Below are 12,466 nucleotides of genomic sequence, written 5' to 3'. Positions count from 1 at the left end.
AAAAATAAAAATTTAATTTATTCCTGACATTTCAGGGAAGTATTAATGCATGGAATGAAGTCATGCCTGAATTTATACTGTCCTTAACTAGTAAATACCATAATCAGTAGACTAATTTTATTGTTCAGAAGAAATATTCTACTAAAATGTACTGTATACAAAGCTTTTGAGTTTGAGTCATTCTTGTAAATAGTTTTAGAGTGAAATTGAAATCAAAAGTAGATAAGAATCAAGGGGCACCTGGAAGGTCAGTCAGTTAAGCATCTAAACCTTGATTTTTGCTCATGTCATGATCTCATATTCATGAGATCAAGCCCCAAGTTGGGCTCTGTGCTGACAGTACGGAGCCTACTTGTGATTCTTTCTCTCCCTCTTTCTGCCTCTCCCCTGCTTACTTGCACATGTGCCATGTAGTCTCTCATAAACAAATATTTTTTAAAAACTTTAAAAAAATGGGGCGCCTGGATGGCTCAGTCAGTTGAGTGTCCAACTTCGACTCAAGTCATGATCTCACGGTTCATGAGTTTGAGCCCCGCGTCAGGCTCTGTGCTGACAGCTTGAAGCCTGGAACCTGTTTCTGATTCTGTGTCTGTGTGTGTGTGTGTGTGTGTGTGTGTGTGTGTGTGTCTCCACCCCTCCCCTCTCACGCTCTGTCTCTCTCAAAAACAAACATTAAAAAAAAAAAAACAACCTTAATAAAAAGTAAATAAGAGTTAAAATACCTTTCAACCAATTAAACTAACATCCACAAAATTAGACCACTGCTCAATGGCTTATCCTTTAATCTATAAATACACAAGGTGAGATGATAAATTTTATAAATCAATTTAAAATTATTTTTACACGAAGATGTTTAAGTCTCCGAATTTTGTTTCTTTTGATTAAATTTTGTTTTAGATAGGCATCAAATCATCAGAAACTGAAATTATTCAAGAGATACAATAGGTACACTTACAATAATTCAAAGATAAAACTAAGAGACTTAGGTGGAGTCTATATCAATATCCAACAAGTAAATGTACTATTAACCCATAATGAATCTCAAACATCCACCAATTGATTTATCTAATAGAAAAGATACACTACATATAGAAAGAAAGAAGTACTACACAGATGGTCAATGAATTATATTTAGGCTATTATTTGAGAAATCCTAGCAATCATTACCTGACTTATGAGCTGATATCAGAGGAAAGGAGAGAAGAAGAAGGAAAAAAAGGGATAAAAAAGGGAGTGAGGGAGGTAAACAGGTAGATATAACAGGTAGACATAACAGATTTAGGACTTCTTGACTTCTGTTGGCATTACTTTAAATACACAATCTTTTCTTTCCATTTGCCAAAATCTTAAGTATAGCTAACTCCTGATCAATATGTGCGTCCACATATACACAAAATTGTTTTGATAAATACAGTGCAGTACTGGAAATATATTTTCTCTCCCTTATGATTTTCCTAATAACATTTTCTTTTCACTAGCTTGCTTTATTATGGCATATAATAATTTATTAATATATTTATTATTAAATTTTAATAAATTAAAATTTATTATGGCATATAATACATAAAACACACAAAATGTGTGTTAATTGACTTTATGTTACAGGTTAAGTTTCTGGTCAACAGTGGGCTGTTAGTAGGCAAGTTTTTGTGGAGTCAAAAGTTACACGCAGATTTTCAACCTGCAATTGGTTGGCGCTCCTAATAATGGCGTTTTTCAAAGGACAACTCTACATGCCATTTCCCTGTTTGAGTTCACAAACAACTCAAAGTAAAAGAACACTGCCTAGAAAAATGTGAATTGGCTTGATTATAGTAAACAGAAATAGGTATAACCCAAAAGAGTAATTGAGTTACTCTTCATACTAATTTTCAAATATATTCTATTCCTATAACCAATGAATACACATGGAAATCAACTTTTCAATGATGTAATTCCTCCATTACACAAATCACTCTGATTTTCAGTTCTTAGACTTGATTCTTTCACTTGTAAGAAACTCATTTTCATGCATGGTGACTTCAAAGTGGAAGAAATATGAATTCAGTGATTCCAAATGTCTCCCACCTCAAAGATACAATGATATTTTTAGAATTTTAAACTGTAATAAGTGAGGTTTTCTTGTTTATAGATTCATAGAAAGTATTTTTTTTAACGTTCACTTCACTTTTCGGTACAAAAAAGTGATTACTTCTGCTATGAATTGACTTAATAGCCCTCAAATTCAGAGGGTAAAGCCCCACATCCTAATGTGACTGTACTTGGAGATAGGCCTGAAAAGTAGGTAAAGGTCAAGTAAGATCATAGAGTAGGACCACTATCCAACAGAACTAGTGTCCTGTTAAGAAGAGGAAGAGACCCCAGAGCTTGCTACTCCATACACACAGAGAAAAGTCCATGTGAGTACACAGCAAGAAGGTGGCCGTCTACAAGCCAGGAAGGGAGACCTCAGCAAAAACAGAATTTGCCTGTATCCTGTTCATGATGGACTTTAGACCACAGAACTGTGAGAAAATAAATCCCTGTTGTTTGACCACCCAGTCTGTGGTATTTTATTATGGCAGCACAAGAAGACTAGATCATCTCTAAAACTAAAGAGCTTACAGTTTTTAGGTAGTTTTTACTGATAATCCAGTCAAATAACTGACAGTTACAATGATGATCCATTTATACAGGCACGTGGGTGGTTCAGTCAACTGAGTGTCCACTCTTGATTTCAGCTCAGGTCATGATCCTAGAGTCGTGGGATGGAGCCCCATGTTAGGCACTGTGCCAAGTGGGGAGCCTACTTAGTATTCTATCTCTCTCTCCTTCTACCCCTCTCCCCACCTGCATGCACACACTCTCCCTCTAAATTAAAACGACAAAAAAAAAAAAAAAAAAAAAAGACAACCCATTTATAAAGTGAAGAATTTGGAACAATTTGAAGAGCAATTTACTCCCTCAAATTATTTTACATGTTTTCCTAAATTAAACAAATGAAACTGTCATTTTAGAGACAGCATGCAGCTTTGACCCATAAGAGGTATCAACTATGGTGTACCTGATTCTGAGAGTAGGAGGGGATAATATCAATAGAGAAGGTCTTGAAGGAGTCTAAATAATTTAACCCTCATTAGAAAATAGTAACAGGAAGCTCTCTCTGCCCTTGGGTGCTGTCCCCATGTTTTAATAAAAATACATTTTTCCACTGAAACAAACAAAAAGAGGAAAATTGTTACATAAAATCTTGATAGAAATGTTGATTCTTTTGAAACCAAATGGCATTTACTCTACATGGTAAAGAAAATTTCATTGGAACTCTCTCCTGTTCTTGTACCTTGCATCAAGATTTCATCAAATGTGATTTAATCCAGACCTTATTACTATTCAGAGCGAAGGGCACATATCTACATTTGGCAGTCACACTGTCCTTAAAACTCCTGTATTTTCAGTGTAAGAAGTGAATTATTAGATCATAGGGTGGGCTAATATTTCTGCAGGATTTACTCTTTCTCTTGCTGTTAAGAATAAAGCCACTCTGGGACACGTGGATGGCTCAGTAGGTTAAGTGTCTGACTCCTGACATCAGTTCAGGTCGTGATCTCATGGTCCTGATATCAAGCCCCAGGTCAGGCTCCACACTGATAGCACAGAGCCTGCTTAGGATGCTCTCTTTCTTCCTCTCTCTGCCCCTCCCCCCCTCACACACTTGCTCTCTCTCTCTCAAAATAAATGAACTTCAAAAAATAATAGTAATAAAGCCAAAACCACCCTGTACTTTCAGTAGAACTGTAGGAGAATATATAGGTTCTTACACATTAAGGACAATATATTAAAACACCTTGGAGGTATGCTTCTGTGTTTATATATAAATATACACACATTTTACATATACATACACTGTCAGATGTCTGTGAAAGGTATTTTACAGTGCATTCAAGATTCTTAAACTCTGACCACAATTTTCTTTTTTTAACTACCATTTCTTGAGTGCTTCCTATGTGCCAGGTGCTACATCAGGCACTTGACATACTTCTTTTAACTCTCACAGTCCTACAAGGTAGAGATCAATACAAATAAGTCTATTAAATATACTAGAACCCCTTACTCTATGATGGGACAAGTTCCAACGCTTGAAACATCAATAAACTCCTTACAACTTGTCACAGAGAGGGTACCATAGTTCACTGTATTCTTTTTGGATTAATAAAAATGAAGGGATTCGTGGTCAAATAATTTTACATGTTAAAGAGATTCATTATAAAGAACGAATGGACATTTGGAAGCTTAAAATACTGCATGCACTCTGTCTCTCCAAAAGAGCCATAGGTTCAGATATTACAGGTAAGATATGCACTGTGCATCCCAATCAGCCTTTCCTTGACCATGAGACATGTTCTGGTAATGAAATGAGAGGTAGTGACATGTACCACTTACAACCAACAGTTTTTCACGTTTCCACTATCATTCCTTTTTTTTCTTCCACTTTAAGAGTTATGCATCCCAGGGGCACCTGGGTGGCTCTGTCGGTTAAGTGTCTGACTCTTGATTTCGGCTCAAGTCATGATCTCACGGTTCATGAGTTTGAGCCCCACCTTGGGCTCCAGGCTGACAGCACAGAGACTGCTTGGGATTTTCTCTCTCTCTCTCTCTCTGCCCCTTCCCTGCTCGTGCTCTCTCTCTCAAAATAAATAAATAAACGAAGGAGAAGGAAAAGAAAAGGAAAGAAAAGAAAGAAAGTTCTGTATCCCAGAAAGGTTGCTTCTTTAGGTTTGGTCCAGGGACAAAGAGGACATTGAGCACAGTGGCAGCTGATTCATCAAGAACATGAACAAGAGTGAGAAATAAATTTTTACTGCTATAAACCACTCAGATTTGGGAATTCTTTGGATAATGAAACATAACTTTGCCTAAACTGAATGATACATCATGTTTCCTACATTTATTGGACTCTAGCATCTTTTTGCCATGTAACATCTTCCAGGATCTGCTTCCTAAATTACTCTTGGTTTCACACGGCATCTTTTCTGTTTCTTAGTTAATACTGTATTTAAGATGATCATAAATGTAAGCTAGAAGTATATAGTGTTAGTCATCTTCAATTAGGCTTCTTAAATTTTATCAGCAATTTGAATTTATGTCAGTTTCTTATAGTCAATAAAAAACATTTTATTGAAATTATCTGATTAACATTCAGAAATCACAGATCAGAGGGCTACTTAAGTCAAGACCACCATACTAATGCTGATGAACAATTTAGTTTCCTGAACAGATCAAAGTTTCCAGCTTTACTTTCTAGATATGTATTCATATTTAGCAAATTCAGAATATTGCCACAAATTTAATTTTCTTTAGGCCTCACTATATTCAACTCCCTTCAGGATTAACAATGGAGAAGAACAAATTTAAAATTTCAGTATCAATATTCAAATATCTATAGTCTATTCTGCTGACCCAGTAAAACCAAAATCAACTGTGCACTAAACTGGCAGTCTTAAATCCAGAATCTGTATTTGAAACTTAATTGTGCCTCCAAGGATAGCACAAAAAGGAGGAAAAATGATAACCAAGTCCCAACTTCTCAGTGGCATTTAAGATTTTGCTGGCGTTTAAATATCCAAGTAAATAGACATTCAAGCTAAGGTATACATGGGTTACTGTATGTACAATCTTAGACAATGACATTCAGCAGAAGGGCTCAGAAGCCTTACATTTATACCCACGTCATAAAAGCAATATTCAATCATATACTTACTAAAACATGAAGGTAGCCACAGATATTCTAGACAGATTTGAAAAGCTAACAAATCAAAATAATTAAAAACAGGAAAAGATTTAAGATTAATTTTCTATTAATCAGAAAATTAACGAATAAGTTCATAAAATAAACCCTAAAAACTACAACTAAACAATATCTACTAGATTTGTTCATCTTAATTTACATCAAATTCCTGTCTTTAAAGCATCAGTTCACCACAAAGTGTTCAGACATCAGCAATCACACCTTCGAGTCGCAGAAAGAGACAACTCTATGCATTTAAGTAGCCATTATTAAGATTAATCTTAAAATACTATTGCCATATCTTAAAACTATTTAAAAAAAAAACTCTTCTCCTCTGAAAGTAACTTATATACAAGAGGACAGAGTTATAGTATCTGTGAGTTTTAGAGTTTGATATAATTTGTCACATATATATTTTACAATCTCAAGTTTTTCTTCACTGTGTGGTTTTCATATTCAAACAGTTTCATAATGCTGCTACACCTGCCTCTATTATTTTTAACAGATTAAAAAAATACTCCATAATGCTCTGATACAAATTCATTTTTCAGTTAAAGCCAAAGGCAGTGCAAACAAAAATAACTTATGGAGACTAGACCCATTTAATACTTATTTAGGTACATAACCTCTACATATTCAGGACTTGAATAAATTGGACGTTCCACCAACAGGTCATTACCGTGGGGAAACTAATCAGAGATTTTGACATAATTTTTTTAAATTCATGATTTTAAAGGAAAATTTAACTTACTTGATGATGGAGATTAAAATGTCACTTTAAGAAAAAGTGATTCACTAAAAAAGACAAAAACCACACAAAGGTATCACCCTTCCCTGATCACTATGGAAGGTGAACGTATCAGATAGGAAAAAGCGAAGACCAGCTTGGACAGCACATAGTTCTTGCCGGCTTCACTGCTTCCAGCTAAGTATGATGCACCTGTGATGCTGCTCTTACCGGTCAAGTCAAGACTTTCCATTGTGATTTGAATGGAACATCAGAATTTCCAGCTTCTGTGATGCAGCAGGATTCTGTGAAAGACCAAAAGCAAATGGTGAGCTGTGAAGGACTTTAAAAAAAGCTGACACTTCTTGTCCTTTAGCAAAATTATACCCCCAAAATGAGTAATGGCCAAACAACCAAAACAGGCATATTAATAAAAATTCCTTTGCTAACACGATTTAGAGAAAGTGGCCTAAAATGTTTATGGTCAATTTTAATTTAACAAAAAAGACAGTCACTAAAATTATTCAACGGACATTCTGAGATTAAAGTTATAGATAGGCAATAACTTGTCAGGCTTTTGGCTAAAATCAAGTGTAGAATTACACACAAATCCACTGGAAAAACAAGACATTAAACTGACATTCTAACTAGATTCAAGTTATTTTAAATGACTGGTCCAATCAAACCAGATAAACTGTGGTTCAGGTATTAATCTTATCATTTTTCTTTTAAATGTTTTAAAGATGAGGGGCGCCTGGGTGGCTCAGTCGGTTGAGCGTCCGACTTCGGCTCAGGTCACGATCTCGCGGTCAGTGAGTTCGAGCCCCGCGTCAGGCTCTGTGCTGACTGCTCAGAGCCTGGAGCCCGTTTCAGATTCTGTGTCTCCCTCTCTCTCTGACCCTCCCCCGTTCATGCTCTGTCTCTCTCTGTCTCAAAAATAAATAAATGTTAAAAAAAAAAAAAATTAAAAAAAAAATGTTTTAAAGATGAGTTAAGCAACACAGTTTTGTTTTATCTTGTTTTTGTTTTTTTTTTTTTTTTTTTTTAAGGTGAGGAGTAAGGGGAGACATCCACAGAGAAAAAAATGTTACCAAAAAAATTACTTTCTAGCTAAAAGTGATGAAGTAAACATAGGAAAGAGGATCAAAATCAGCGAAAGGTTGTCCACAAAAACTAAATGGAACATTTGACATTAATAATACTGCAAATATAGACATATAACTAAGTTGTATCACTTTTAAGAATTCAGTTATTTCAGTTTCTAGGTGAGATACATTTATTTAGTTGCTAGGATGCTCTAATGGTAATACTAAATTCACATTCAACTAAGACAGAATTTCCTACCCCTTTGCCGGTTGTATTTCTTTACAATCAGCAGGCTACTCCGTACTCTAGAAACTGGATATCATGTACTGGCTTACAGCTCTATCAATATTATTAGTCATTTTGTGACATAACTCAAGCCTTTTACTGAATCAGCCACTATGACATGGAAGCACTTACATTAAATATCAAAAATATGTAATGATTCATCTGAGTAATCCTATCTAGACTTAAGACAATTCAGTTACCACCCAGTGCTATTGAAGAAAACAGCTGCAAACAACGAACAAAATATTAAATGGTCTCATGTGGCTTCATACAAGTTACTACTCATACACCCATATTTTTTAAAACAAGAGTATGGATGAAATGATAAATCCAGATCTTTGAAGCAAACTACAAAGGACCCATATGAATACTTTCAAATAAAATGACTGTGTTTTTACCAAGTGTACAATTCCAAAAACCAAGTAGTGATGTAGAAGTCTCTTCTTAGCTATCATAAAATAGACAACTGACATTATTAAAAATACTATTTAAAAAAAATTCATTATCTCATATATTTAATTTAATCACCTAATTTTTTTCATATAAATCCAAAAGTCAATATAGAAAAGAAACATTAAAATAAACACTGTTAAAAAAAAAAAGAAAGAAAAGAAAAACACTGTAAAAAATAGGTAAAAATCGTTAATAAATAATTATACAAAACTGTTAGGTAAATAAATTGGTATAAATGAAAAAAAATTATACTGTCAAAAATGGGAAAGGAGGGTCCAACATTAATTAACAGTGTGGATTTAATTCTTATTTTGGTTTAAAGATTTGTGTTCTTTTTGGTTTAAGAAGTGGGCACATGCTATGTGAGAAATAAAATATGTTAATATATCCTATACACATAACTTCTTTTAGGAGCCGAAAAATAAACTTTCCCTAATCTTTGGGTACCCTTGTCGATGTGTTTGTTTATATAATCAAATACACATATACATATCAAAAAATGGACTCTAGTTACACCTTATTTTGATGATTATTCAATAATTTATCCACTGTGATGCAACTATCTGTGGATAAGTGGGGAGGGACAGTAAGGAGGCGGACTATGCTGTGGCCAGTAGGGGTTTTAAAACTCTTAGGGTAACAGAGAAATCTTGTTGGACTTAACTGACTGGGAGAGAGAAGCCAGGGAATCAGCCATGAAGTAGAGGTCAATTTCAAGGCTGAAGATTCTGACTGAGACAGACTCCCTTTGAGTTCTCTGATAGCCAACCTTAGAGACTCCAGATTTTATCTGGTTCTTACAAATGCCCACATGAGTAGCTTCAGAAAAAGCAGTTTCAGCATAAGCTGCTCTGCATTTAAAGTTACAAATACTTCACAAAGTGTTATCATGTGATGGAAATGGGTGGCTGTGTGAGGTGTCAGAGGACAGAACGGGGCAAGCAGGGGGAAATGCCCAAGGTGCGAACACAACCCTACAGATTGGGGGCTTGAAGGTGCCCTTCTTCCACAGCCAGGGCAGATTTTCACCTCAGCCAGCTCATGCCTGTGTTTTCTGAGTTCCACTTTGGCTTCTTCTCAACCTTCACTCTCATCCTTAGCTCACACTGCCTCGTTAAGAATCTGTTCTCTTCTCCTTTTCAAGACCTGTTTCCTACCAGTGACCCCACCACCCCCAGGGGATGCATACCTAGCAGGACTGATCAGGCACAGCTCAGGATTCCCTCTGAGAAACTTCATGGCAGGTGGGAGAACTATCTATTAAATATCTATTATTTACCTCTTACTGCAAATTGGGCATCTGACTTGGCATTTGAAAAACCTATCTTAAAGAATGGGCCTCAGCAACCACTGAAAGATCCCAAAGCAACTGGCTTTCTGGCACGGCTTACACACTGCCCCTTGGGGTGCTATGTTTTGAAAAGCTTATTATACTAAAATAAGGTGAGGTGCCACTTCTTACAATGAGACAGACTCCCAATTAGTGTTAATGTACAGTATAACATTCAAAGGCACATCATGGTAAAATCCCCTTCTATGCCAACACTGGGTGTTTTGCACCCTGATGTCATTACTACCCCGTCAGTTCAGAAGAGACTCCAAGGTAACCATGTTGCCCACTTATATGGAAGAATATTTAATCCCCACGAATGACTGCTTTTCTGATGTTTTCATCAATTCTCTGGATAATAGATTAAGCTTTAACTAACTCATTTTCATACATAACCTTAATTCAATCAAGCTCAATAAAAGTCATTCTGGACTGCAATTATTTGCTAAAGAACAATTACATTCAAATGAAAAAAAATTTGTTAGTCATGATACAATGCATGGTACAGATGTCTCTCCATTTATGGTACCATAAACAACAACAACAAAAATAGCCAAACTAATTGAAAAGGAAATAGATTTTTCCTCATTCTCCTGAAAAATAGAATACTCTTGGTTTTACACCTGAAGAAAACAAAATGGAGAACCCAAGAAAGCACATTTGAAAATTATTATTTCCAATGTTTATGCTTTGAGACTGTATTTCTAATCTGAGAGAGTCAGCATGACCTCTGAAAGCCAAAACAAGTCCAAGTCACAAATAATAGTCTTAATACTCACTCTTTTGCTAAATCTTTCACTGCTTTCCTCCATTTCCCCAGCAACATGTATTCCACTCCCCATAGGTTATGATGTAGGTTTTCTTAAAAGATTTTTTTCTGTCTTAAAACTACTTCTTTACATGAGTACAATTCTTATATTTTCCTCAATTCACTCTTTTATATACTACATGCTTACAAATAAAACTTAAATACAAACTCCAAGCTATTACTTCTGTGTAATATATCATTATTTGTAGTCTAAAAGATTCTCACTGGGGTGCCTGGGTGGCTCAGTTGGTTAAGCATCTGACTTCTGCTCAGGTCATGACCTCGAAGTTTGTGGGTTTGAGCCCCACATCAGGCTCTGTGCTCACAGCTCAGAGCCTGGAGCCTGCTTCAGATTCTGTGTCTCCCTCTCTCTCTGCCCCTTCCCCACTCATGATCTCTCTCTCTCTCTCTCTCTCTCTCTCTCTCTCTAAAGGAATAAACATATAAAAAAAATTTAAAAATAAATAAATAAAAGATTCTCACTGATTTAACAAAAGCCTTCCCTGTCCTGTGTGTGCCTAAGGTCTTCACCCAATCTCCTCAATAGTGGTGTCACACACATTATTCAATAGTACAGTACTGAAAATGCACATCAGCTGTTTAGCAATTTTAGGCAATGAATTCCATGCTTTAGATCACTGTGGTTCACCCATAGGCCAAAGGATGCTTTTCCTAGAAATAATAAGCTGATAGTCTGACCTCCAGTTAAATCACTTCCTGAAATAAAATATCTTCATATAGACAAAGATAACTGCAGATATATACTTACACACACACATACATACATACAAATCTACACATACACACATATATATGCTTTTTAACAAGTGCTGTCTTTATTCATACAATATATTGCCAACACTTTCGTTAAAATCTTTATACTTGAAGCTTAAACCACAGCTATTTCACAGGCATTTTTGGCCAGGCACCAATCTTTAACAGAAATTACAACTGTCAGCTATACTGAAAATGGAAATCTCTTAAGAGAAAATGCAAATTTGAAGTACCTCTCTGTCATCTTCCCACGTAGGCCCTTGCATTTCCTCATGACCCAGGGCCTTTAGGGTAAGGAACTTTACATATAGTAATACAGGCAAAACAAGAGTTCTCTAGATATCTAAGTCATTACAGATTTGTCCATCTGTTTGGAATTCCCAGTAAGCTGTTAGAAAACACTAGCAGGCAGAGACAAAAAATTCTAGCAATCGTTGTTTGACACGGACCTCTTATGATAGCAAGATGAAATATTTGGAGGACACCTGGGTGGCCGGTTCAGTCAGTTAAGCTTCCCATTCCTGATTTCAGTTCAGGTCACGATCTCACAGTTTGTGAGATAGAACCCGATGTTGGGCTCGACACTGACAGTACAGGGCCTGCTTGGGATTCTCTCTCTCCCTCTCTTTCTGCCCCTCCCCTACTTGTGCTCTGTCTCTCTCTCAAAATAAATAAATAAACTTTAAAAAAAAAGATGAAAGGTTTGGAAATCCTCTCCTTTTCAGGACTCAATACTGACCAATTATAAAATTATGCTTTAAAAACTACCTACCATCTATCTATATGCCAACAGCACACAGATACAAATGATATAACCTTTTATAGTTTCAGAAATTATTAATGACTTACCACGTATTAACACTGCAAATAGGAGTGTGTTAGTTGCTGGTTTTTAGAAACTGATGATCTAGTCGGGTAATCTCTCTCTCTCTCTCTCTCTCTCTCTCACGCACACGCGTGCACACACACACATACACACAACGTTAAATAATAGTAGAGAAAAATGCATGCCAAAATGGTAAACAAAGAATTCAAACCAGTTAGGATGCACAAGGGAATCTACGCGGGAAGTGACTAAAGCTGGCACCTGAAGCTGAAGTGTGGCAATTTGGGATATGGGGAGACAGCAGATGAGGGGAGTGTTACAGGCACGGGACGAGCCAAAGTTCAGTACTGGGAAGAAGCATGCTGGAAGGGACAGGAAGCAGATCTAGCTGAAGTGCAGGGCTCATATCAGAA

At 36.1% G+C, this 12,466-nt stretch overlaps 1 protein-coding gene across 7 annotated transcripts in view; it reads right to left on the bottom strand.

The window, feature by feature from the left end:
- The window catches only part of BBX (BBX high mobility group box domain containing), a 282,183-nt gene that overhangs the window by 162,934 nt on the left and 106,783 nt on the right, over nucleotides 1–12,466 (bottom strand). For 5 of the 7 annotated variants that reach the window (XM_042955358.1, XM_042955354.1, XM_042955353.1 and 2 more), the window contains one exon: nucleotides 6,723–6,796. The gene's annotated coding sequence lies outside the window, so the exon portion shown is untranslated. The other 2 variants (XM_042955357.1, XM_042955356.1) reach the window with 1 other exon arrangement.

Source organism: Panthera leo, chromosome C2 (genome assembly GCF_018350215.1).
Source record: "Panthera leo isolate Ple1 chromosome C2, P.leo_Ple1_pat1.1, whole genome shotgun sequence".
Classification (NCBI taxonomy): domain Eukaryota; kingdom Metazoa; phylum Chordata; class Mammalia; order Carnivora; family Felidae; genus Panthera; species Panthera leo.
The sequence above is the reverse complement of the archived record's forward strand: the minus strand, read 5'-3'. Positions and strand labels throughout refer to the sequence as shown.